Source organism: Littorina saxatilis, linkage group LG16 (genome assembly GCF_037325665.1).
Source record: "Littorina saxatilis isolate snail1 linkage group LG16, US_GU_Lsax_2.0, whole genome shotgun sequence".
Classification (NCBI taxonomy): Eukaryota; Metazoa; Mollusca; class Gastropoda; order Littorinimorpha; family Littorinidae; genus Littorina; species Littorina saxatilis.
Window position 1 is genome coordinate 13,186,350 of NC_090260.1, and position 24,810 is coordinate 13,211,159.

A 24,810-nucleotide genomic window follows, 5' to 3' on the forward strand; every position below is an offset into this window, starting at 1 on the left:
AGTACTTGGGAAAAGCAGGCCGAAGCTCGAACACACCCTTGATGAATCTTCTCACTAGTTTATGTTCACCCAAACTTTCACATCCTTCAATACTCAAATAGCTAGATAATGCAGACCTGGCTATGCAGATGCCACTATAACTCAATCCAGGACTGAAACAGTTCTGCTAAGAAGTTAACAGCTTCACTCACAGACGAATAAACTGAATCAATGCCCTTTTTGCGAGCATACACTTTCCACTTTTGTATGTAGTGTGCATACTGTCTAGATGTGCCAGATCTCCACGAAGCACAGATGAGTTGTGAAGCTTGCTGCGAAAACCCCGACTGTCTGAGTCTATTCCTGACACTTTGCACAAAATCAGCTGCAGTGTTCTTGCAAGTCGATGCTGACACTCCTTTCCTGGTAAGCCGATCAGATCTGTCCTTGCCTACAGCAGTACTGGTATTTCTGTGAACATGTTGGCAATGGCGTACCAAGATTGGCTTGACCAGAAAGGTACCACCACTAATCCTTCTGCCTGGTCTCTCTGAATTTTCTGCAGCACTCTGGGGATAAGGCAAAAGGGAGGGAAAGCATAACACTTTATGTTGCCCCAAAACAAGTGAAATGCAATAACATTGTCCTTCCCTGGCACATACTCAGCAGAGAGCCAAACGTCTCTTGCTATGCAAAAACTCCAAATGTCTTTGGTCACTTTATTACCACTGACAGAATGACTGGTGCCCATATTGAAACGGATAACACTACTGCAGTTTCAGTTTTTATCCTAACATGTATGGCACACTGATTTGCAAAATATGACTGCAAAGCAAACAGACCTGCCTTGAGTTCTAGAACGTTAATGTTCTTGAGATTCCAGGTCATTCCAAAGTCCCCCTGACCGACCTAGATCACACGAACAGCCCCAACCACTTAATTAAAGAAGCGTCAGAAAATATGACAAAATCTGGTTCCCCATGTGAAACATCTATCACATTGTAAGATGCACTGACATTCTCTATCCACCATTTCATTTCCTCTCGTGCTTCAACAGAATACTGCACCGTAGCATCATAATCTCCATGATTTTCTCTGAGGCCTCGAATCTTGTCATTCTCCAATGCCCTGTACCACAGCTAGTGGACAATACATAACTCCTTGAACACAAGCAACCAAAGTGCATATCAGGTTTGCCAGCTTCCTGATGGAATCTTCTTCCTTCGTAAGCAGGTCAGAGATCAAGTCCAACATATTTTACTTTCTCTCGGGAGTAAGCGTTACAGTCATCTTTTGAGAGTCTATCACAAATCCTAGATAATTATCTGACCGACTGGGTGGGCTTGAATACTGATTTTTCTGGATGAACCACAAAACCTAGTTTCCGAAAAAACTCCAAAGAAGCTTTGACATTGTGTACACATTCCAGTTCTGAGTCTCCAAACAGTAGCATATCATCTATGATAATGGTTAAAATAAACCCCAGCTGATGCAGATAAGACAGTCATAACAGGCTTAAGTATCTTAGTGAATAATCTGGGGCAACATGCTAGTCCATTTGGAAAAACAGTGAACAGTCTGTTGTTCCACCAACATTTCAGAAAGTTTTGAGACTCTTCATTGATACGCACTGAGTAATAAGCATCTTTTAAGTGCAATGAAGCAAACCATGCAGCAACGAGGTGTCACAAGAGAGAGAGCTTATGAATGTTCCCCTTCTCAATGAATTCCTCATTCAAACGGGGGGGGGTCTTGTTTCCAAGCAGTTTCCTGGTGTTAAAACCGCTCTCATCTTCTCTTTAAGATTAGGTTCCGGCATTCGCACAGTAAACCTACTGTGGGTAATATTTGCCAACTTCGCATTCACTGGCGTACTCACTGGCTCAGCCACTTCCAATTCCGCTTCCATCTGGGGAAGCACATCACTATCCTGACTGTCCAGCACCACACTCTATTCGTCAACAGCTCTCTCTCTCTCTCTCTCTCTCTCTCTCTCTCTCTCTCTCTCTCTCTCTCTCTCTCTCTTTGCGTATTGCTAGGTTCACTTGCCCTCTCTCTTTGAATCTGAGTGCTGTTAGATTCACTAACAGACTGAGTGCCGGATTCACCGGCGAGAGAAGTTTCCTGGTCTCGAGTTTTCATACCACTTCCAGTGGCACTATCATCGGCCTCGCCCGCCGTGTCAAATTCTTCATTCGTGTCATCACACATTAGCGATTTAGCGGCCAGTTCGTTGTAGTTTTCCTCTAAAGAAACTACTTTGTTCATTATTTGGCTCATCATGGTTTGCATGGATTTTAGAATGTCTCTCTGTGACAGAGAGTCCTGGTTAACCAACTTTCCATTACTCGTACTGGCGGTAGCATCACCTTCTGCCGACATTGTCCCCACACGAGACCGGCTTGCACGAACAATTAAAATCCGAAGAAAAAGTGCACCTCACCTCACCATCGATGTCCGATTTGCACACACTGAAGTCCAAACACAAAGAGAAAACACGCACACATGATATAATCCGTCTAAAAGAGAAACAGATCTCTTATTTCACACACATTCCACCAACAGTAAATTCCCTGAAGCTGCGATCCAAGCGCGCGAAACCAAAAGTGAGTTCTGCGCATGCGGGCCGTTCTATTCCTTGACGTAAACGCTCCTGCATGTCGAGGTTAAATTGGCAGCTTGTTACCCAAACATTCTTAAATCATAAAATAATTAGTTTTTCATCAAGACAAGAACAGTACAATCCCGGAAGCGTGTCACGCAAAGTCGTGTTTCCCGTAGCAGACGAATGTTCTGCATAGCGCTTGCTTGTTCAAAGTCAACCGCCGCCGATAAGTTCGTGTGACTCGCAGCCGTTTGTTATGTTTTAGATTTAGAGGTACACAATAACGTGCTATTGCAAATGCAGCGAGTAGCATTGAAATCACTTAATTTTATTTAAAAATGAAGGCGTGACAGTGCCGCTTTAAAGCCCCAGTCTGCCTCAAATGGTTTACAGAACGATTTAAATCTTCTGATGAAAAAAGCAGTTCTAACCTGATGGAACACACTTGTAATAGCATTTAATAACATTCAATGACACAGTTCGTTTGATTGGCTATTTAGCTCAGGTAAGCCACACACCTGTTTTCGTGGTTTATCTATCCCTTGAGCCATCGTGTACCCGTCTGATCCTTTTTTTTTTTTTTACGATTGTGTCGTCAGTTTGTGGTTTTAATGCGACTCGCTGTATCTGCAATAGCACGTTATTGTGTACCTTTGAATCTAACATGCAACAAACGACTGCGTGTCACACAAACTTATCGGCGGCAGTTAGTTTCAAAGAAACAAGCGCTATGCAGAAAATGCGTCTGCTTGGACAAACACGACCTTGCGTTACCTTCTTCCGGGCTCTTTTTTTTTTTAAACTTTGAAAACTTCGAACTGATGAAAAAAAATTATTTTATGATTTAAGCATGTGTGTGTAGCAAGCTGTCAATTCTTATTTAAATTTTAAAAGTTAGGTCCAGCGCCATAATGAGGCTTCTAATTTGTCTAATGGTAAATCCGTTCTGACTGCACGAAATAAGTTCTGTGAAAATGTCTCACTTTCAACGGAAAGCAGCCAGGATGTTCCCGATCGGTTAGCGTTCAAATGGAAGTATGTTTGCACTGTATGTAAAGGCTCAGGGAGCTCAGTAATCAGAAATGGATGGTTTACGGGAGGCTGAGTGTGCCTTTAGCCTATGCGGCAATATCATGTGTTCAGTATGTTGTGTCCTTACGTTTGCTCGAAAGTAAAGTTGTACTAAAGCATGCTAGTGTAATTTGGTAATGCAACCTTACGGTATCCAAGGAAATGTTAAGAGCATCAATGTGAATGTTACTGAAGGCAGAATATAGTAGACGATGTGTGTGTGTGTGTGTGTGTGCTTGTGTGTGCGTGTGTGTTCGCGTGAGTGCGTGTGTGTAGTTGTGTGTTTATGTACGTGTCTGTTCGTCTGTGTGTTCGTATGTGTGATTTTGGATCAACTGATGTGCTTGTGTGTGTGTGTGTGTGTGTGTGTGTGTTGCATTAAGTGGAAATTGTTCTACTTATTCCAGGTGGAACGAATCATCTTTCAAAAACCAACACATGTGAACAAGAATCAAACATTGTTGAAGCTCTGACGACATGGGTAAATCATGTCCAAGAACAACATGAATCTGAGTGGTCTGTTTGGATCTCTTCGCATTTGTACGCTGACCTGAATTTGGCAGTAGATGAAAGTGTCATAGACTACGATTCCGTTCAAGTGTTTTTCATTGGAGAAAATCTTCAAACATTTATGTTAACATTGTGTGATCTTAGCAAGTCAAGGGAATCTACTGTATCTGCGAGCGGAACGACTCAGCCATCTGAAACAAGAAGTTTGGGAGTCAACCCTGGTTCAGGTCACTGTGTCACAGCTGAGAAAGAAGAAAGTGCGTCCTTTGATTTAACCTGTCAAACGAAAGAAAAGTCTGAGTCAATAAAACCTACCAGGGCCATAAAAGGAAAGACCCAGTCAACAGCCTTTGTCGGGACTTTAAAAAGAAAAGCTGAGCCACTCGAATCTACCATGGCTACGGAAACAAAGGTTGAGCCAACGCACCCTACCAAGAGTGTGAAAAGAAAGACCAGGTCGCCGGAACCATTTGGGGCTAACAAAAGAAAGGCCGGGTTCCCCAAAGCTACAAAGACTGCGGAAGACAAGGCTGAAACAGTGACCACTGATGAGACTGAGCAGTTTGCTTTGCAGCTTGCTACAGAACTTACTAGGGAACTGCACAAATTTTGCTGTGTCGACTTTTTGCTGTTGCCGTGTGTAATGACCTACAAAACGTTCATTGACGATCTTCTTCACAACGAACACGGCACAACCGGCAGTGCATTACAAGAACAGATACAGCAAGAGGAAACAAAGGCGGAGTGGTACTACAGTGGGCCCTTAACACTCCGCAAAGAAGATTACGAGGCTGTGAAGGAAGCTTCTTCTCTGGTTGCAGATGTCTCCTTTGTGCCGTGCATCACAACACAACGAAATAAAACAAAAGAGGAGGAACAGGTTAGGTTTCGTTTGTCACATCTCTGACTATTTTTCTATTTCACTCTCGCTGAATCTGTATGTCTGTCTGTGTGTGTGTGTGTGTGTGTGTGGGGGGGGGGAGGGGATTGTGTGTTACTGTTAGTCAGTCGGTGATTGAAATTGTGGCTATTATCGCGCTATTCTATTTCGGTTTTCACGCGTGGATCACTTACATATTCAATCGTCACGTTTAAGATGAGTCTAAGCTTCAATAGTTCGCCTGTTGTGGACGTTAAGCGATAAAGCTTGAAGTTGTATGTCGGTATGGAGAGCCGGCGCATGCAGTACATCGCTTTCTTTTTTGTCCCGGTCTTGATAGCCAGGCAGCTTAGCGATATGATGGGGACCGACTTGACAAAAGTGTCAAACTTTGTGAGGCAATTCTGTAGACCCTACTTATTAATTTTTTGCTAGGCCCCATCAAATGTGGCCAATCCAGCCCAGTCATCCAGCCCAGTCATGTGACGTCATCAATTTTTCCATAGCATTAATAGAGGAAAATACTGCATATACATGTCTGAGCAAGATGTTTTAAATATGTAAAGGCAATATGATCAATTCAATGAATACAATCAGAAAAGGTTACATTTCAAATAATGTTTTAATCAATAAACATTCATATTTTTGCGAGATATTTGTTTATGGTTTGACAAAACTCGAAAAAAAGGCCCAAAAAATCATGTCGCGACATTGTACGTAACTTGCTTCCATAGTATCAGTGAACATGACAACTAAACATGAATTTGATTCAGAAATATTAGTGTTTATAACTGCTTATTCAGCCCCTTAAAGTTTTCAACATTTAGGAAAACGTCTTTAAAGCAATTCTGGCATGTACATCGGCAACCGCAGCTGGTACGAGTATGTGGATATCCATTGATCTATTTGTCATAGCTGCACTTGCACCATCTTGTGCATTGCCATCCAGCTTTCCCGCAACCACATGTGGTGCCACATCCTCTTGCACCCTTGCATGCACATTTGACTAGTTGGCTGCAAGCTTCAGATGCTATTGGCAGTGTCGTCCAAAAAGGGAGCCAAGCCTAGCTGTCCTTGTCCAGAGTCCAGCCCCATCCCTCTGGAGATGGTGCTTGCTGCGGGGCCTGGTCAGCAGTGGTCCAAATGCTTGCCTGGTAGACAGCACGGTTTGAATGCTGTAATAATGCTCCCTGTGTGGGAGGAAGGGCTTTCGTCATCATCTTGTCTCTGTGGCAAAACAGCTCTCTGCGGGCCTCATCAACAGAGGTCAGCTGGCTGGTTTTGTCATACACGACAACTGTGAAGCGTTCCAGCAATTTGAAGTGGTGGCTGTTCAACTCCATGGCAACGAAAGGATTCTCTGCAATGAACCTAAAGGCCTCTGTCACTGCAGGATAACATTTCCATGCAGCCCATGCAGACAGTTTTCCTTTGCCAAAAAAGGCAGAGACCGTGTCGCAACCGGTGAAGCTGAGAAAAGTGGGGAGGGCTGTAGACTTTTCCTTTCTTTCTTTACTTTCTTTATTTGTAGTGTTTAACGTCGTTTTCAACCATTCAAGGTTATATCGCGACGGAGACTTTTCCTCTCCAAGGGCTAGAGCAATGGCATTGATGTGAAAGTACGTGAAATTCTTTCCTGTGCCGAAAGCAATCCAAATCTATGCCGCTGGACACATTGCTTGAAGCTTGCGGAAATTTCCAATGATGATGACGATGACGTCAGTGTCAACAGTGCGAACTAAGCAAGCACAGGACCCAGTCTGCAGTGCATTTTTGAGATGCAGCAGTATCTTTGTGTCTGCTTCCTCATGATCATTGTCTGGCTTCAGTAAAGTAGACCCGATCCGATTTCCGATGTTCCAATGACCTCAAAATGCCTGTTAGTGTACATATGCGTGCGCGAGTGTAGTATGCTTCGTATGGTATTTTTATCTGTTGTCTTATTATTTGTTTTGTCTTTTAATGTGCACCACACTGAAATTTCTCTGTATGAGATAATAAAGTATTCGTATTCGTATTCGTATTCGTATACATATGTTAAAGCGTAATTGAGCCATAGGTAGCGACGACTTTGTCTTTCCAAGTCTTGCGGAGTTCTTTTTGCGACTTTCATGATAAGTTATTTCCTTGTTCGCTTCTTCAGGGGGGACTGTACGTACGTGCTCTTTGTCATTGCCGCAGCTTATTCCCCCATATACTCTGTCCGGTTGTTGTTGAATTTATACCATGCGCCCCAACAACTGTTGTCACTGGGGCTGGCCCAGGAATTAAAGGGTCAAGAGAACATTTGAGTGCGGCGATTGCGATTATAGGGCTACCTTCTACATGACTACTACATCGGCACCATCGTCCTTCTCAGCATAGGCATACTCAACAGCTTGGCAATCATGGTGGTCAGTATGCGCGGCACCATTCGTGACAGTCGGCCAAATTGCTGGAACGCTTCACAGTTGTCCTGTATAACAAAACCAGCCAGCTGAGCTCTGTTGATGAGGCCCGCAGAGAGCTGTTTTGCCACAGAGACAAGATGATGACGAAAGCCCTTCCTCCCACACAGGGAGCATTATTACAGCATTCAAACCGTGCTGTCTACCAGGCAAGCATTTGGACCACTGCTGACCAGGCCCAGCAGCAAGCACCATCTCCAGAGGGATGGGGCTGGACTCTGGACAAGGACAGCTAGGCTTGGCTCCCTTTTTGGACGACACTGCCAATAGCATCTGAAGCTTGCAGCCAACTAGTCAAATGTGCATGCAAGGGTGCAAGAGGATGTGGCACCACATGTGGTTGCGGGAAAGCTGGATGGCAATGCACAAGATGGTCCAAGTGCAGCTGTGACAAATAGATCAATGGATATCCACATACTCGTACCAGCTGCGGTTGCCGATGTACATGCCAGAATTGCTTTAAAGACGTTTTCCTAAATGTTGAAAACTTTAAGGGGCTGAATAAGCAGTTATAAACACTAATATTTCTGAAACAAATTCATGTTTAATTGTCATGTTCATTGATACTATGGAAGCAAGTTACGTACAATGTCGCGACATGATTTTTTTTGCCTTATTTTCGAGTTTTGTCAAGCCATAAACAAATATCTCGCAAAAATATTAATGTTTATTGATTAAAAAATTATTTGAAATGTATCCTTTTCTGATTGTATTCATTGCATTGATCATATTGCCTTTACATTTTTAAAACATCTTGCTTAGACATGAAATTGCAGTATTTTCCTCTATTAATGCTATGGAAAAATTGATGACGTCACATGACTGGGCTGCATTGGCCAAATTTGATGGGGCCTAGCAAAAAATTAATAAGTAGGGTCTACAGAATTGCCTCACAAAGTTTGACACTTTTGTCAGATCTGTCCCCATCCGGTAAAAAAATCGACGTAAGCTGAGTTTGAACACTTAATCTTTGATACATCTAACGCTGTAGGTTTCTTTTCGCTTGCAGTTGCATGAACATTCCGATCACATCCCCTTCTCTTTCCATATCTACACAGTATCTCCGACTTCTTGTCGTCTTCTTCTTTTCATGTTGATGCCACTCGCTAAATCCGGCCGCATTAACCGATTCACAAGCCCGTCTTGCAGACGACAGTTCGAACAGCCTTGAACAGCACTGTTGCAAGCAGATTCAGATATCAATCGAAGCAATACACTTAAAGCCAATGCAAATAACCAAAAGAGAAAACCTAACGTTTGATTTGACTTCTCGGTCACTCTTCTGATTATGTTTTTGGATCGAAGCGGGTTCCTAGCTACGAACCCTTTTCCAGAAATATGCACCAGCATTGAATCGCTCAGGCCTTCGACAGTCGATATTAGTTTCAGATGTAGAAGTTACAGCTCCGTCCATCCATGGTATCGCGTGATATTTTGTCGAGACTGGGTCAATGAATATGATGACGTCACTCGAGGCTCTGCGAGAGTGACGTCATTATATTCTTTCACCCCGTCCAGACAAAATATAAGGTTATGCCATGCATGAATCGGAGCTGTAACGTATACATGTATGGCATGACCAAAGTAAGGAGAATTTGTAATAGGATGTTGAAACAAAGCATGGGAAATTCACCATGGGCAGAATAATCAATGCAAGCCCAGAAGTTGTACAACTATATTTTGTGTCAGTCTTGGCAAGGCCAGTTTTGCCCAGTTCCGGAAAAGACATCATGAATTCATTCACCCTGTCGAGACGAAATACCACGCGATTCCATGGATGCATCGGAGGTTCAACGTTAATATCCCGTTACGCATCAAAACTAATTTTTGTTTTGAATTGTCTTCACAACGTACACATATTTTATTATGAGTAATTTCTAATATGCTGACTGTTAGCAAATGATAACAGACATGTCGAGAAAAAAGATATCAAGCATGAGCCTTTTAGGTGAATGTTGATATCGTTTGTGAGACATGTCTGTTATCATTTTCTAACAGTCAGCATATTAAAAATAACGGTTTTATTGCCGTTTAATTCGAAAAGAAATTTCGAAGCGACCCCGCGAATTAGACAGAACAGCCGCAATAGGAACTTGAGCTCTCCTACCTGATTATGCCTGTCAGTCAATGAATTCTCGTGACCTGGGTCAGCCAATCAAAGTAACACACCTGACGTGATGAATATTTACAGGTCAAATGCGTTTGACACACAACAATTTCACAAGATAAACCATGTTGAACATGCGCTTCGGTTGCTTCGATTTTTCTTGTTGAACAGAGAGCGACAGATTTAGAACCGACTCCAGACGATGGGACATGACGTAAAAGTACATTTGATGTAAAGCGAGTGACGCAATTTCACTTGATTTTTCCGAACGTAGATCATTTAGATTTCAAGTGAGCGGGTCGGCATTGCACACTCAGAGGATGGGCGGTGCCTTGCTTTTTACATTTAGTCAAGTTTTGACTAAATGTTTTAACGTAGAGGGGGGAATCGAGACGAGGGTCATGGTGTATGTGCGTGCGTGTGTGTGTGTGTGTGTGTGTGTGTCTGTGTGTGTGTGTAGAGCGATTCAGACTAAACTAATGGACCGATCTTTATGAAATTTGACATGAGATTCTGGGTATGAAATCCCCAGACGTTTTTTTCATTTTTTCAATAAATGTCTTTGGTTTCGTCATATCCGGCGTTTCGTGAAAGTTGAGGCGGCACTGTCACGCTCTCATTTTTCAACCAAATTGGTTGAAATTTTGGTCAAGTAATCTTCGACGAAGGCCGGGGTTTGGTATTGCATTTCAGCTTGTGGCTTAAAAACTAATGAGTGAGTTTGGTCATTAAAAATCTGAAAATTGTAAAAATAATATTGTTTTCATAAAACGATCCAAATTTACGTTTATCTTATTCTGTATCATTTTCTGATTCCAAAAACATATAAATATGTTATATTTGGATTAAAAACAAGCTCTGAAAATTAAAAATATAAAAATTATTATAAAAATTAAATTGTCCAAATCAATTTAAAAACACCTGCATCTTATTCCTTGTCGGTTCCTGATTCCAAAAACATACATGTAGATATGATATGTTTGGATCATAAACACGCTCAGAAAGTTAAAACGAAGAGAGGTACAGAAAAGCGTGCTATCCTTCTCAGCGCAAGTACTACCCCGCTGGGGTCCTGATTTGGCCTATTATGGTCCGCTGGACCCGAAAAACAACAGCTAAGTAACTAATTAACTACCCCGCTCTTCTTGTCAATGTCACTGCCTTTGCCGTGCGCGGTGGACTGACGATGCTACGAGTATACGGTCTTGCTGCGTTGCATTGCGTACAGTTTCATTCTGTGAGTTCGACAGCTACTTGACTAAATGTTGTATTTTCGCCTTACGCGACTTGTTGTTTTTTCCTTTTCTTTTTCTCCTTTTTTTTTTTTTTTTACGTCAGTTGCATGCAGGCTGTTTCAACCCTTCATTTAACCGTTTCCTTCTCTCTTTTTACATTTAGTCAAGTTTTGACTAAATGTTTTAACATGGAGGGGGAATCGAAACGAGGGTCGTGGTGTATGTTTGTGCGTGTGTGCATGTGTGCGTGCGTGTAGAGCGATTCAGACCAAACTACTGGACCGATCTTTATGAAATTTAACATGAGAGTTCCTGGGAATGATATCACCGAACGTTGTTTTTATTTTTTTGATAAATGTCTTTGATGACGTCATATCCGGCTTTTCGTGAAATTTGAGGCGGCACTGTCACGCCCTCATTTTTTAACCAAATTGGTTGAAATTTTGGTCAAGTAATCTTCGACAAAGCCCGGACTTTGGTATTGCATTTCAGCTTGGTGGCTAAAAAAAATAATTATGACTTTGGTCATTAAAAATCAGAAAGTTGTAAACAAAAAATATATATATAAAACGATCCAAATGTACGTTCATCTTTTTCTCCATCATTTGCTGATTCCAAAAACATATAAATATGTTATATTTGGATTAAAAACAAAGCTTTAAAAATTAGATATATAAAAATCATTATCAAAATTAAATTTTCGAAATCAATTTAAAAACACTTTCACCTTATTCCTTGTCGGTTCCTGATTCCAAAAACATATAGATATGATATGTTTGGATTATAAACACGCTCAGAAAGTTAAAACGAAGCCTCTTAGCGCAACTACTACCCCGCTCTTCTTGTCAATTTCACTGCCTTTGCCATGAGCGGTGGACTGACGATGCTACGAGTATACGGTCTTGCTGAAAAATGGCATTGCGTTCAGTTTCATTCTGTGAGTTCGACAGCTACTTGACTAAATATTGTATTTTCGCCTTACGCGACTTGTTTCTTTTTAACTCCAACATAGAGGTATATTACACTCACGAAACATGAACATTTTCTATTTACAATGGAAATATTCCTTATATTTACAATTCATTTTTTCTACTGAATATTTGAAGCTCAAAAATTCCAAACACTGATCCCCGACAAGTTCTTTTTCTAAAAATACTAACACACTTTTTCAATCAATCAATCAATCAATATGAAGCTTATATAGCGCGTATTCCGTGGGTACAGTTCTAAGCGCTTGTCGAAGGGTTGTCAACACAGGACTAACAAAGAAACTAACATATACAGACATTCAAGCTTAGATCTACTTTCGTTTTGATTGTAATCAAAACAAATGTACACGTGCGAATTCCAAAGTTATTACGTCAAAGGTATACGTATCTTGTAGTGACGTATTCGTCGCTGATGACGTAATTTCAAAGTTCGAACAAAATGGATACTTATTCGTGCCGTGAGCAGGCAAAAGTATCATTCTGATGTCTCTTCAATTAAATGCGTAAGTACTTTAACACATTTGTTTATGCCAAAGGTTTGCATAAAGATACAACACTTAACCCTTCGGACAGAATACATAAACAATATGTATCTCAACTATATGAATTCGAAGATCAATAGAGAAGATACACTAAGATTTAGACATCTTCATGCTCATGAACTTTTGATAACATTCCGACAAAACATTTTTCGAAGACAAATTTTTACTCTCTCTCTCTCTCTCTCTCTCTCTCTCTCTCTCTCTCTCTCTCTCTCTCTCTCTCTCTCTCTCTCTCTCTCTCTCTCTCTCTCTCTCTCTCTCTCTCTCTCTCTCTCTCTATCTCTCTCTCTCTCTCTATCTCTCTCTAATTCACACACACACACACACACACACACACACACACACACACACACACACACACACACACACACACACACTCACACACACACATTGCATGGTCTAAACGAAAGCTGTAATATAGTGTTTACGGATCAGAATTGAGTCCACTCGGCACCAAAGTTTTTAATTTTGCATTTTTTACACGAAATGAGATAGATAATGTTTTTGGTGTCACAAGAGAAGTGTTCTCTGAGAGTGAAAGTTTCACCTGTTTTACATGAATTGAATGTGGTGGACTCAATCAAGTGTTTTTCACAGATGACACATTTTTTACGCTCACACCTGAAACACCCAGGGTTGTTGTCGTGTTTAGGAGGAAGAACTGTCGGCATTAGGATATTGCGTATGCTCTTACAGTTTCTCTCCCCACAAATGGGCGTTTCAGGCAGAACGTTTTTCATGTGTTCACTCTCGCTGATCAAGCTTTCCTGTAAACCATGCAACCACTGGCCGAGGGGAGGGTTGAGTGGGTTATGATTGATGACGAAAGGGACTCTGTTTGTGGGAGTTTTTTTGCGATATGAAAGAGTCTCCTTTCTGATTTTCGCTGTAGCTTTCCTCCTGCCATCTTTAACAGTCTTTTTGCTGTACCCCCTGGCAAAAAACTGTCTCTCCATCTCATCGCACCTTTGTTGAAATTGCTCCTCTTCTGAGCAGAGTCTTCTGAGTCTCAGAAATTGTGAGTATGGCAAATTTTTTTTTACGTGAGCTGGGTGACACGAGTTTTGGCACAGGTAGGCATGGCTGTCGGTAGGTTTAGAGTACAGGTCAGTCTGAAGGTATCCATCCTTCAGACTGACTGAAATGTCTAGAAAGGAGACTCTTTCTAACGATGAGTGGTGAGTGAATTTGATGGTAGGATGAAGGGAGTTGATGTGTTTTAGGAATGTGTCTAGGTCATCATCTGTTCCTGTCCAAAGCATAAAGATGTCATCAATGTATCTTCTCCAGAGTTCAGAGTTAACAGGTACTAGACTTTGTTGGAATAGTTTTCTTTCCAGTGCGGCCATGAACAGGTTAGCCACATATGGTGCCATTGGTGTCCCCATCGCTGTTCCGTGAATCTGTTGGTACACTTCTTCCTCAAATGTGAAGACATTGTTAGTTAGTACGTGATCAGCAACTTTCACAATAGTCTCTGTTGGTGGCCGATCACCCTGTGGTCTGGAATCTAGCTCTTCCTTGATAGCTGTCTTCATGTCCGAGTGAGGAATGTTAGTATACAATCCAACAACATCAACCGTGACGAGTTTAGTGTTTTCCGGAAAGGGTCCGTGGTGGTTATTCCACTGGTCTATAGTGTTAATATATATATATATATATACATATATATATGTATAGGTTACAACACGAGTGGTTTTTTATATGGCTTGTATTTCAGTCAAGACCCAGCGGATGAATATCATCGAGAGACACGAGCCTCTGGCGAGTGGCTCTCGATTGATATTCCCGCTGGGTCTTGACTGAAATACAAGCCATATAAAAAACCACGAGTGTTGTAATCTGTATATCCCATTCTACCATCAAACACAAAGTGTAGACTACTAGCGGCACTGTTGCGATCTGTGGACTGTAAAACTGTGGTGCCAGCGAGACTTAGCCCTTTTGCAACCTTAAACTAAGTGACCGTCGCTGAAAAAATAAAACGAATGAGTGCATCGATAAGTACGCGGTAACACTACTTTCAGACCATTTAAAAGCTTTAAAGTGTAACTAAACAGACATTTTGAAGTGTCAGCTTTACTGAATTGCTTTATGTTTTGTCCAAGTATAGACCTGTAGAAGCGATACTGGACGATTTTTCCAACGTTTACTGTGTTTTCTGATTTACTACGATTTTTTAAAAGTGTTGAACCCATTTCAGATTTACCTGATTATCTGTTCTTGATTTGATACTTCCAAAGAACAAGTGGTACTTTGAGTTCCGGTTTTATGTTTTAACCAATCAGAATTTGGTTCCTAAATAAAATCGTCTGCTGCCTGTCCCAGCAGAGTCGGCAACAAGCACTGCTTGCCACATGTGTGATGTTACCAACATAAATAGCCATAAATTGGGCAAGGTAGCAATGTAAATGAATTGGATCTAACTAATGTGCTTGTACTGCATCTCTGGCCTTTGAATTCACTCCAAATGTACTGGCTCAGCGTGAGAGGCAACATCCTGTCGAAGTCCTAAGCACGAGGCTGACTGGGAGATTATTATTCGAAGAGCATGCTGAAACGGATTGTAAGTACAATATTTTACATGTTCTCGACATTTCTGTTGATCTTTCCTTAACTTTAATTGTTTCCTTGATTTAAAACCCAAGGGCTTGTATTTTCAGTTGTGATACTAAGCACGTATCTTTACCACAGTATCCGATCACTTCACACTTGAATTTTGGAATGATGAAGTGGAATTATTTCTGGATCTAATTTATTCCTTGTTCCCCCCCTCTCGATTCCTTTTTTCGCCATGCACATATGTATTGTCGTGTGAGGGGGTAGATGCGTGTACTGGCTGATTTTTTTTGATTTTTTACTTCGGTCAGATACAGATGATTGGAAAAAACCTTGTCAAGGATTACAGAATTTAACCTTTGCCGTGCTTCCTGGGTTCACCTGTACCCAGAGACACACTAAAATCATTGTAACTCTGGAAATATTAAAGGTATCGTTTTGAAATTTTAAGTATCTCTCACACACCTAATTTGCTCTCTGTCTGCAAATTTTTAGTGTGTACATGACAAAACATCAGAATTAATTGATTATGATAATTTACATAAACACTACCGATGGCGCGGGTTCACACATACCCATACTTTTAAAGAGTAGTAGTTATTGTAACTATCCCTCTGCCGACGGCGCGGGTTCTGCTACACCCATAATTACCAAAGCGGCGGAACAGTGTCTGTCTGCCTGTTTGTCTCCAAGAGACTGTCTGTCTCTCTGTTTGTCTGTCCGTATCTCTCTGTCTGTATGTCTGTTGTCAGTTGCTCTGTCTGTCTGTCTGTCTGTCTATCCGTCTATCCGTCTATCTGACTGTCTGTCTATCTGACTGTCTGTCTCTGTCTCTGTCTCTCTGTCTGTCTCTCTCTCTCTGTCTGTCTCTCTCTCTGTCTGTCTCTCTCTCTGTCTCTATCTCTTAGTCTCTCTCTCTGTCTCTCTCTCTTAGTCTCTCTCTCTGTCTCTCTTTCTTAGTCTCTCTCTCTCTCTCTTTCTTAGTCTCTCTCTCTCTCTTTCTTTGTCTCTCTCTCTCTCTCTTAGTCTATCTCTCTCTCTTTCTTAGTCTCTCGCTCTCTCTCTTTCTTAGTCTCTCTCTCTCTTTCTTAGTCTCTCTCTCTCTCTTTCTTAGTCTCTCTCTCTCTTTCTTAGTCTCTCTCTCTCTCTCTCTTAGTCTCTCTCTCTCTCTTTCTTAGTCTCTCTCTCCCTCTCTTAGTCTCTCTCTCTTTCTTAGTCTCTCTTTCTCTCTCTCTTTCTTAGTCTCTCTCTCTCTTTCTTAGTCTCTCTCTCTTTCTTAGTCTCTCTCTCTCTCTCTAGCTCTTTCTTAGTCTCTCTCTCTCTCTCTTTCTTAGTCTCTCTCTCTCTTTCTTAGTCTCTCTCTCTCTCTCTTTCTTAGTCTCTCACTCTCTCTCTTTCTTAGTCTCTCTCTCTCTCTCTTTCTTAGTCTCTCTCTCTCTTTCTTAGTCTCTCTCTCTCTTTCTTAGTCTCTCTCTATCTTTCTTAGTCTCTCTCTCTCTCTTTCTTAGTCTCTCTCTCTCTTTCTTAGTCTCTCTCTCTTTCTTAGTCTCTCTCTCTCTCTCTCTCTTAGTCTCTCTCTCTCTCTCTCTCTCTCTCTTAGTTTCTCTCTCTTTCTTAGTCTCTCTCTCTTTCTTAGTCTCCCTCTCTCTCTTTCTTAGTCTCTCTCTCTCTCTTTCTTAGTCTCTCTCTCTCTCTTTCTTAGTCTCTCTCTCTTTTTTAGTCTCTCTCTCTCTCTTTCTTAGTCTCTCTCTCTCTCTTTATTTGTCTCTCTCTCTCTCTCTTTATTTGTCTCTCTCTCTCTATCTTTCTTAGTCTCTCTCTCTCTCTTTCTTAGTCTCTCTCTCTCTCTCTTTCTCTTTCTTATTCTCTCTCTCTCTCTCTCTTTCGTAGTCTCTCTCTCACTTAGTCTCTCTCTCTCTTTCTTAGTCTCTCTCTCTTTCTTAGTCTCTCTCTCTCTTTCTTAGTCTCTCTCTCTTTCTTAGTCTCTCTCTCTCTCTCTTTCTTAGTCTCCCTCTCTCTCTTTCTTAGTCTCTTTCTCTCTCTCTTTCTTAGTCTCTCACTCTCTTTCTTAGACTCTCTCTCTCTCTTAGTCTCTCTCTCTCTCTCTTTCTTAGTCTCTCTCTCTCTTTCTTAGTCTCTCTCTCTCTCTCTTAGTCTCTCTCTCTCTCTCTTTCTTAGTCTCTCTCTCTCTCTCTTTCTTAGTCTCTCAGTCTCTCTCAGTCTCTCCCTCCCCCTCTCCCTCCCCCTCTCCTTCCCCTGCAAGAGGTCGGTGAAGGGAGAAACTCGATGCAACCACTGAAGTAGCGCTGTGGGTTTCCCTGAACCCACCCCGTCGTTAGAGAAATAAACGGTAAAAACCCTCTTTCAAATGTATGGGTTCAGACAAACCCGCATCGTCGTTAGAGGAATAAACGGTAAAAACCCTCTTTCAAATGTATGGGTTCAGACAAACCCGCATCGTCGGGAGTGTGTAGTCAAAAGCGGCATCCGGCAAAGGTTAATAGATCTGTTCGAAGTTTTTACGGGATGGGTCCTGTTACAATACAGACTGAATGTGCCCAAGATGAACTTTTGATTAAACATACACACACAAATGAATCTCTTGAGTTTGTTATACGGCGAATGTCCAGTTTCCACCACCACGTCTGTGGTATGTTTTTATACTGTTTGATTACTGACGTGCATTCTCTCGCAAATGTGCGCGCGTGTGTGTTTGTCTGTGCCTCAGACTTATTAATCAAAGATGATGTTGCACATTGCAGATCTATGCGACAGGAGCAAGTGGACAAGACAGCTACATTTGTCTGAGCGAAGATCCAACGGTAAGCTCTTTTAGCCGAAGACAGCGAGCCTGGGTGCATGCATGCAAGCCTCTATCATGTTCATGCGAGTGCTGCAGGGCTATTTGACGACTTTTCATTATTCTTGATTTGGAGATCCATGCAGGGTATTAGAAAGTGCAGACTATACACGTTTGAACAAATACGATGTGTGTTTGCTCTGAAAAAAAGAAAAAACGCAACAAACAAACATTGTATTTGTTTAAAGTATCACAAATATTTATTTATACCTGTATCTGCATGTTTTGATAATGATGAAGGGTAAATTACTTTGACGTGTGCTTTTTTTTTAACCACACTGATAACGAATGATAGAAACACAGACACACTTAATAACATATCCACAAAAATTGTAACAATAAATGTAAGCTGAACAATGCCTGCAACACATTTCAGGCCTCAGAAGGAAGTAATTATGAGATTCAGACAGAGAGAGAAAGCCCAACACGAAACCAGTTGTGACATTTTTTTTATTTCATTATGTAATATTAAAAACACGACAACAACGTATTTCCTGTACTTAGTTTCGTGCAATTATGGATTGCAAAGTATGTCTAATTGAGTGGCATAAAGAGGCACAGTTGCATGAAAAACCAACTCGGATCTTGACTAGGATCAGGATTTTACATGGACACAACCTAGAATTTGGGGGGAGGGGGGTACTGCGCCTTTCACATCAAGATGTAAAGATCTATTTTAAATAATACTTATTAGAAGGGAACAAAATCAAACAAACTACAACAATCGTTCTGAGGGGAGAGAATTACCTCTTCCGAAGAAATTACCTCCCTTGCTTTTCTTGTCGTGACTTATGTAGAATAGAAAGTGAATCAGTCAGTAACAAAAAAAACCACAACATTTCTTAAGATCAATGAGGAGTCTTGAAGTATTTGTCAATCTTAATCTTGTATGCATAACAAACAATATATTACGGATTGATAATTAAAGAAAATCGTCTCTTCTACAGGGTTGACCCCCCTAAAAAGGACACCCACAACCATGCAAATTACTTCTGCATCTGTTGAACCAATTATTTTATATATGGTATTCATTAACTTCAGTTTATGTTCTGCCTTTACAGTAAGTGGCAATTTTGTAAATTGAATGGTCTGACTTTTGTGCAATTTTAATTTTTTTCTCCAAATTCGGGGGTCGACTAAACAGAACGAGTTTTGACATTGAGCGGTAGCCATTTTTACCTAATTTAAACCCTTCAGGCTTTTACCTTTTTGATTATTTTGAATGTCTGAGTATGTAAAAACATCCCCTTCAACCTCCAGGCTATCGATGACCTGAAGAAAGCATGCAGTTACAGCTAGGTTCAGGGCAATCCTCAGACACGAAAGCGATGCAAAAGTTAGATAATTTAACCTACAAATTTGCCACTTTGTGAACTGCATATGCATAAAATCAAGTTTAAGTATGCTGAATATGAAGTTATCCAGTCAATTGGTGTAGAAGTTATAGCATTTCTGTCAGTTAACAGTATTTAAAATCTCTAAAGTAAAATCTGACATATTCGAAAGTTTTGCATAAACACCCAGACAATTTTTACGATACTCTCCTAAGCTTCTCCACTTCTCAGCCCTGTCTTGGAAATGAATTCGAATAAGGCAGTCAAAATAACTTAGTTTGGAGCACCCATCAATCAGAATAAGCATTAACTTTTGACACAGGAAATATCTTCTACCGAAAGCTCTCCTGGTTTTATTCTACATTTTTCCTGCATAATGGTAACAAATTTAATGATAAATCTAAACAACGAAGTGACTGTGGTAAGATGAACAAAGTTAAAAAACAAAGGATTAATGTAAATGGTTTACGAATCGAAATCTAAAAAAGTTTTAATGATAAGTACAATGATAAAAAAATAAAATTAAAAAAAGCTAACGTCCTCGCATTTGTCCAGAATTATTCCATGTTTAACATGGGAACAGAGGGATAATTGGTCTAAAGAATTTTTAAAAAGGAGGGTTAGGGTAACCCTAACCCTCTTTGGACTATCTGTATGCAATGCCCGCCATAGGTGAAAGACTTTTGTGGAAGCCATGGAAGAATGCATCGCTGCTGTGCTGGTTCAGCTTGAGGTCCTGTCCTAGCGAATATCCTGCACACACAAAAACACGATTTTTTAAGCCACTTATGTTGCATTCCGTGACATAGCTTTGTTAAAACCGTGTGCCTGATAATAATGACAGATTTTGTTGATATACATTTTTTTAAGACACCCCATATAATATTGTTTGACAATCTCTTTCAACATAGTTTACGAATCACCAATGTGTATACAAACGCAAATAACCCACAGGTCAATAAATTACTTTCCAGAGAGAGAGAGAGAGAGAGAGAGAGAGAGAGAGAGAGAGAGAGAGAGAGAGAGAGAGAGAGAGAGAGAGAGAGAGAGAGAGAGAGAGAGATTAAAACTAGAAAATGTGTGCTATATAAAACAAGGATAATCACTGTCAAATCTTTGCTTGTACCTGCATGGTGTTTACTGCGCTATATACACAACCTGTTTTATTTCATTTATTTAAAGAAAAAAAAAAATTGGGGGGGGGGGGGGGATGTTTTGTGATGAGGGTTTTTTCAAAGCCTTTATTGCTTTAGTCATTGAATCCACCCGACTTCGATTTATTGTTCAGTGATGGGTAATTGTGTGTCCAACTATGTAAGTTAGTGATTGTTCTGGCTTCATACAATGACATTGCATTAATTTTATAAGTGTATGTGTGTGTGTTTCAGGCAAAAGCTGATATTACAGTCCTAGTTGTATGCAGTACCTCTGCTTCTTCGTTCAGGAATCAAAGTATACAATCTAAACCGATTATTTTGTTCAATAATGTTCAGCTTACCATCCCGAAGAAGGCAGTAACGTGCCGAGATATTGATTATAGATATTAACGTACCTAACCTGGTTACTGGTGTGTTTTCTTTTCATTTCAATAATGTAAATGTGTGACAACTTGCAGAGTACTTGATGTTCAGAGTAATTTTTCTGGCAAAAGACCTTTTATGGATCAAAGAAAACTTTTGTCATGGTGCACAAGTCAATCAATTTGGTTGATAAATAATTTGTGCTGCATTTTCCCTGGTTCCAAAACGTAGTATGTATTACCACATGTCCTTACCTGTCATTGGCATCACATGATTCTCTGCAAGCAGTCTTTTGTGGAAATACGTCATTTAACACTTGCACTTAAAGTAGGTGGCTGTGGAACGGTAGACATGCAACGACAACGAACAACAAAAGACAAAGTGTGGAGTACACTCATTTTTCTTAACATACGCTAAGTTTCTTTGAGAATGCTCCAAGTGAAAATCAGGGGTTCCTAGGCCTGATATCACAATTAAACAGCTTCTTCTCAGAATCAGGAGGGAAAAATCTGTTATATGGCGAGATGTCGTGACAAGAACAGACAGCAGCAGCAGCAGCAACAACAACATTGCTAAATCGTCGCTTTAACAAAATTTCATGTTTAGCATCGCAGACAAAGCACGGCTACTGATCCGACCAAAGCCACACTTCATGCACGATGGGCACATTGTTATGGTCAGCTTGTTAACGTGCGCATTCTGTATGTTTTATATAGAATTGAATGTGTTTGTCGTTGTGTCTGTCATCTATCCTAGTCGTTTGATTTAGAATATTATTACAATGACGATTTTCTTCGGTTTTTGATGAAGGATTGGCATCAAGACTTTTCCTATTTTCCAACTCTACCACCATACACTGGCCGGTCAGGTCTGCATGTCGACCACATGGTGTGTGATCAGATTTTTCGGACATGTTCACAATGCTTACATGACCACCAAATGGAAAATCAGTTGGTATTTGTTATGTTTTTGTGTTAGCACAATCTTCATACAAGTAAACAAAAACAGTTTTGTTGCAAACAGAGCCTTCATAAGAAAAAATGCTTCTAAGTCAAAATACATACCCCCTTTTTCGTATTGCGTAAAATATACCCATCAATTCTGGACATCATATTTTTATTTTTTTTCACAACAATGAAACCAAACTTTGGCATATGTTTTAGCAATATATTCACAATAAAACCTATGAGTTTGAAGGCTGCATCTTGTTTTGTTTATTTTTTAGAATGTTTTTGCAAACCCATGCAAATGGCCAGTTTCTGGGGAGAGACTGGGGAGATAATGGCCAGTATAGAAAGAGTTAATAAGTAAACTAATGTCAGAAGTAGGTATTTACCTTGTTTGCCTTCGCGTTCTTGATAGCCCGCTGCAGCATTTGTATCACTTCCCTTGACATTCAAAACGCCAATGTATTTCTGAAAGTAAAATAAAGATATTGACCGAAACATCACACAAGTGGTATATCATGCTAGGTTTTGTTTACAGTGCCTGTTCTACGACCACATCTGATTGTAATTTAAATAAAGAAAAACTGTATCCATTTATTACTTCTCTATTTGTGTGTGTTTGTGTGTGTGCAGGGGCGGATCACATCATTTTTAAGGGAGAGTTTCCAAATTTCTTTTAGGGACAATTTGACGACGCGAAGCGTTTAGTTGAAGACGCGAAGCGTTCAGTTGAAGACGCGAAGCGTTCAACCTCCTTGGGGGGGGGGGGGGGGGTGGGGGGGGGGGGTGTCCGACAAATGTATTTTGATAAAAACAAGGGAAATGGATCAATCTGAGCAAAGAAACATCCCCTAATACACCTTCCAAAAAAGTACATATATTAAAAAGAAAAATTTGAATCACAACAAGGACAATTGATCGATCTGGCGCAACCTGAGCAAACTAATTAGCCAACTTCTTTCCAAAATCGTCACTTAGAATACAAAGGCCGGCTCCTAAGTGGTCCGGAAACCCCAGAACCCCCCCTCCGGATCCGCCCAGTGTGTGTGTGTGTGTGTGTGTGTGTGACCGATGACCTTCTCTAAATTCTAATCGTTGCGTTTGCATGGTAATAAAGTTTTAATACTGGATATGCCCATGAAAAAATATCATTTCTTGTTCATGTCATTGTGTGTGTGTGGCCAGGACCGTGACTTCTGCTTGCCTCGACGTCTTCAGAAAAGACACAAAATGCCAGCAGGCGTATGTTCTTGGAGCACTCAGTATGCCGTAATCTGCAAACAAATAAATACAAATTATTCAACTGTGTAAATAAAGAACAATCATTTTAATATTACAACAAAAAATTCATATAACTGTAGTCTTCACCAGAGACATCCACTAGATCTACACTATCTTTAAATAAAACTGCCGTAAAAAATTGAAATACTATACAACTTACCCCCACTCAGATCTATTTGGGATTATTCAAGTTTCAACCATGAAACGATGCCGGTTTGGACAGATCTGCTAGTTTGCCGCTGAAACTGAAATCAAAGGCGATCATTCTTCAGAACTATTTATAATCTTGTATTTTTGATTAATATAAAATACTGATCTTCCCAATAGAAGCTGATGTGTATACACATGACCAGGACAAAGTATTTTGTTACAGGGCATTTACGCAGACGTCGCAGTTCAAAATATCGTTTTAGATCTGATTTTGTACAGCAGCCTGTGTGATTCAGAATCGTCTGCCCTTTTTCGGTTTAACATTTTATGGACGATTCCTATGAGACTGCTCAATCATAACTGATCATGCTGACAAATTCAGAAACAGATGATGGTTTGAAGTAGGCTACAGTAATGATTCGTTAAAAATGTCAAGCCACTCGTCGATCATTCACACTCAAAGAACCCAAGCCAAATCTGCTCTGGTTCCGAGCAGCTTTTTCCAACTGAGACCCTAATTGTTACGCATCTGCCGCGAAAAGATAGACCACAAACAAGCGGCACTGTACCATGCTTTCGTTTATGTTGCTAAACAGATTAAATGTGCATTGTAAATGTGTTTACAGCAAAGAAATGCATCCTTACTTACCACAAAAATACTGGTACCACATTCATCGCACTTGTGTCTTCTTACCAAAACCTATCGATATGTTTGTTTACGATATATTGGTAATTACTAACCGTTAACTATTTTTCAAAAATCTGAAATGACTTTTAAGAATCAAAGAAAGATTCGCTAAAACGGTTGACTTCAGAAAATAAGCAATATTTTTCTGAACCATGAAATAAAAATCGAAAACTCCGTTTGATCTTTTATTTTGGTAGATTGATGACAACAGCCGGAACTGAAAGTACCAGAACCAAAAATTAAGGGCATTAATCAGGTAAACTAAGAAGATTGTCGTTCCTGGCGCGCACTTCACATGTCCGTCAAACAGTGACCGAGTGAGAGAAAAAAATTTTTTTTTCGCAGTTCGACAGTATATGAGGCCTTTCTTCATATCAAAGTGTAAAGGTTGCTGAACGATGTTTTTCCTTTTTGCTTGTTTAGTTACACTTTAAGTAAAGGTTCATAAGATGCAAGAAAGTAATGAAGTCGTATAGAAATTAATTTAGTTGAAGCGCACAATTCTTTTGTTTTGCGTTTCAGGTCGGCAGAACGGGCAAAACGGGTTTGGGACCCATTTGGCTTACTCGATTCAGAATCGATTCCACGTTGTTTTTCTCGAACGTGTGTAATTAGGCTTATTGACAGAGAAGCAAATTTTAGGGAACAAATATGTAGGTTTAGATTTAACCATTTGCTCCCTATTTGAAATGTATCTACGTGATAAACTGTTTTGCGAGTGTGTTTGCATGGATGAACTTAAACTGGTATGGGTATGAGGAAAACGCGACCGACACGTCTGTCACCGCCGATTGATTGCATTTTGAAGGAATATGACTGGATTACGGAAAAATACACACATGTTAAGTTCTCGGATACCTTCATCGCCAATGTGGACTTACTGCAGAGCCAGGCAAAAGAGAAGACTTGCTCGCAAAACACGTGAAACAGCTGATGATAGCGAAGCCCAACCGTGCCAGGTAAGGACGGTCTGACAGATTCTCAAAAGTCGTCTGCTAACGAAGCAAGGGGAGGGTACTCGTGTTTTTGTTTTGGTTCGCTAGCATCTGGTTATCTTGTAAGTTGAATGTTCGTTTTTTTCGACCTGCATTGCTTTCATAATGAAA

General features: G+C 40.5%; 2 long non-coding RNA genes across 2 annotated transcripts; both read right to left on the bottom strand.

The window, feature by feature from the left end:
* Positions 1 to 18,328: 18,328 nt before the first annotated feature.
* On the bottom strand, positions 18,329 to 22,296 carry LOC138950432 (uncharacterized). The gene is made up of 2 exons (XR_011450656.1): positions 21,975 to 22,296; positions 18,329 to 19,871 (listed from the first exon to the last, which is right to left on the bottom strand). It is a non-coding gene; the product is annotated as an uncharacterized lncRNA (long non-coding RNA).
* An 86-nt stretch (positions 22,297 to 22,382) lies between these two features.
* On the bottom strand, positions 22,383 to 24,137 carry LOC138950434 (uncharacterized). The gene is made up of 3 exons (XR_011450657.1): positions 23,666 to 24,137; positions 23,027 to 23,111; positions 22,383 to 22,859 (listed from the first exon to the last, which is right to left on the bottom strand). It is a non-coding gene; the product is annotated as an uncharacterized lncRNA (long non-coding RNA).
* Between the last annotated feature and the right edge of the window lie 673 nt (positions 24,138 to 24,810).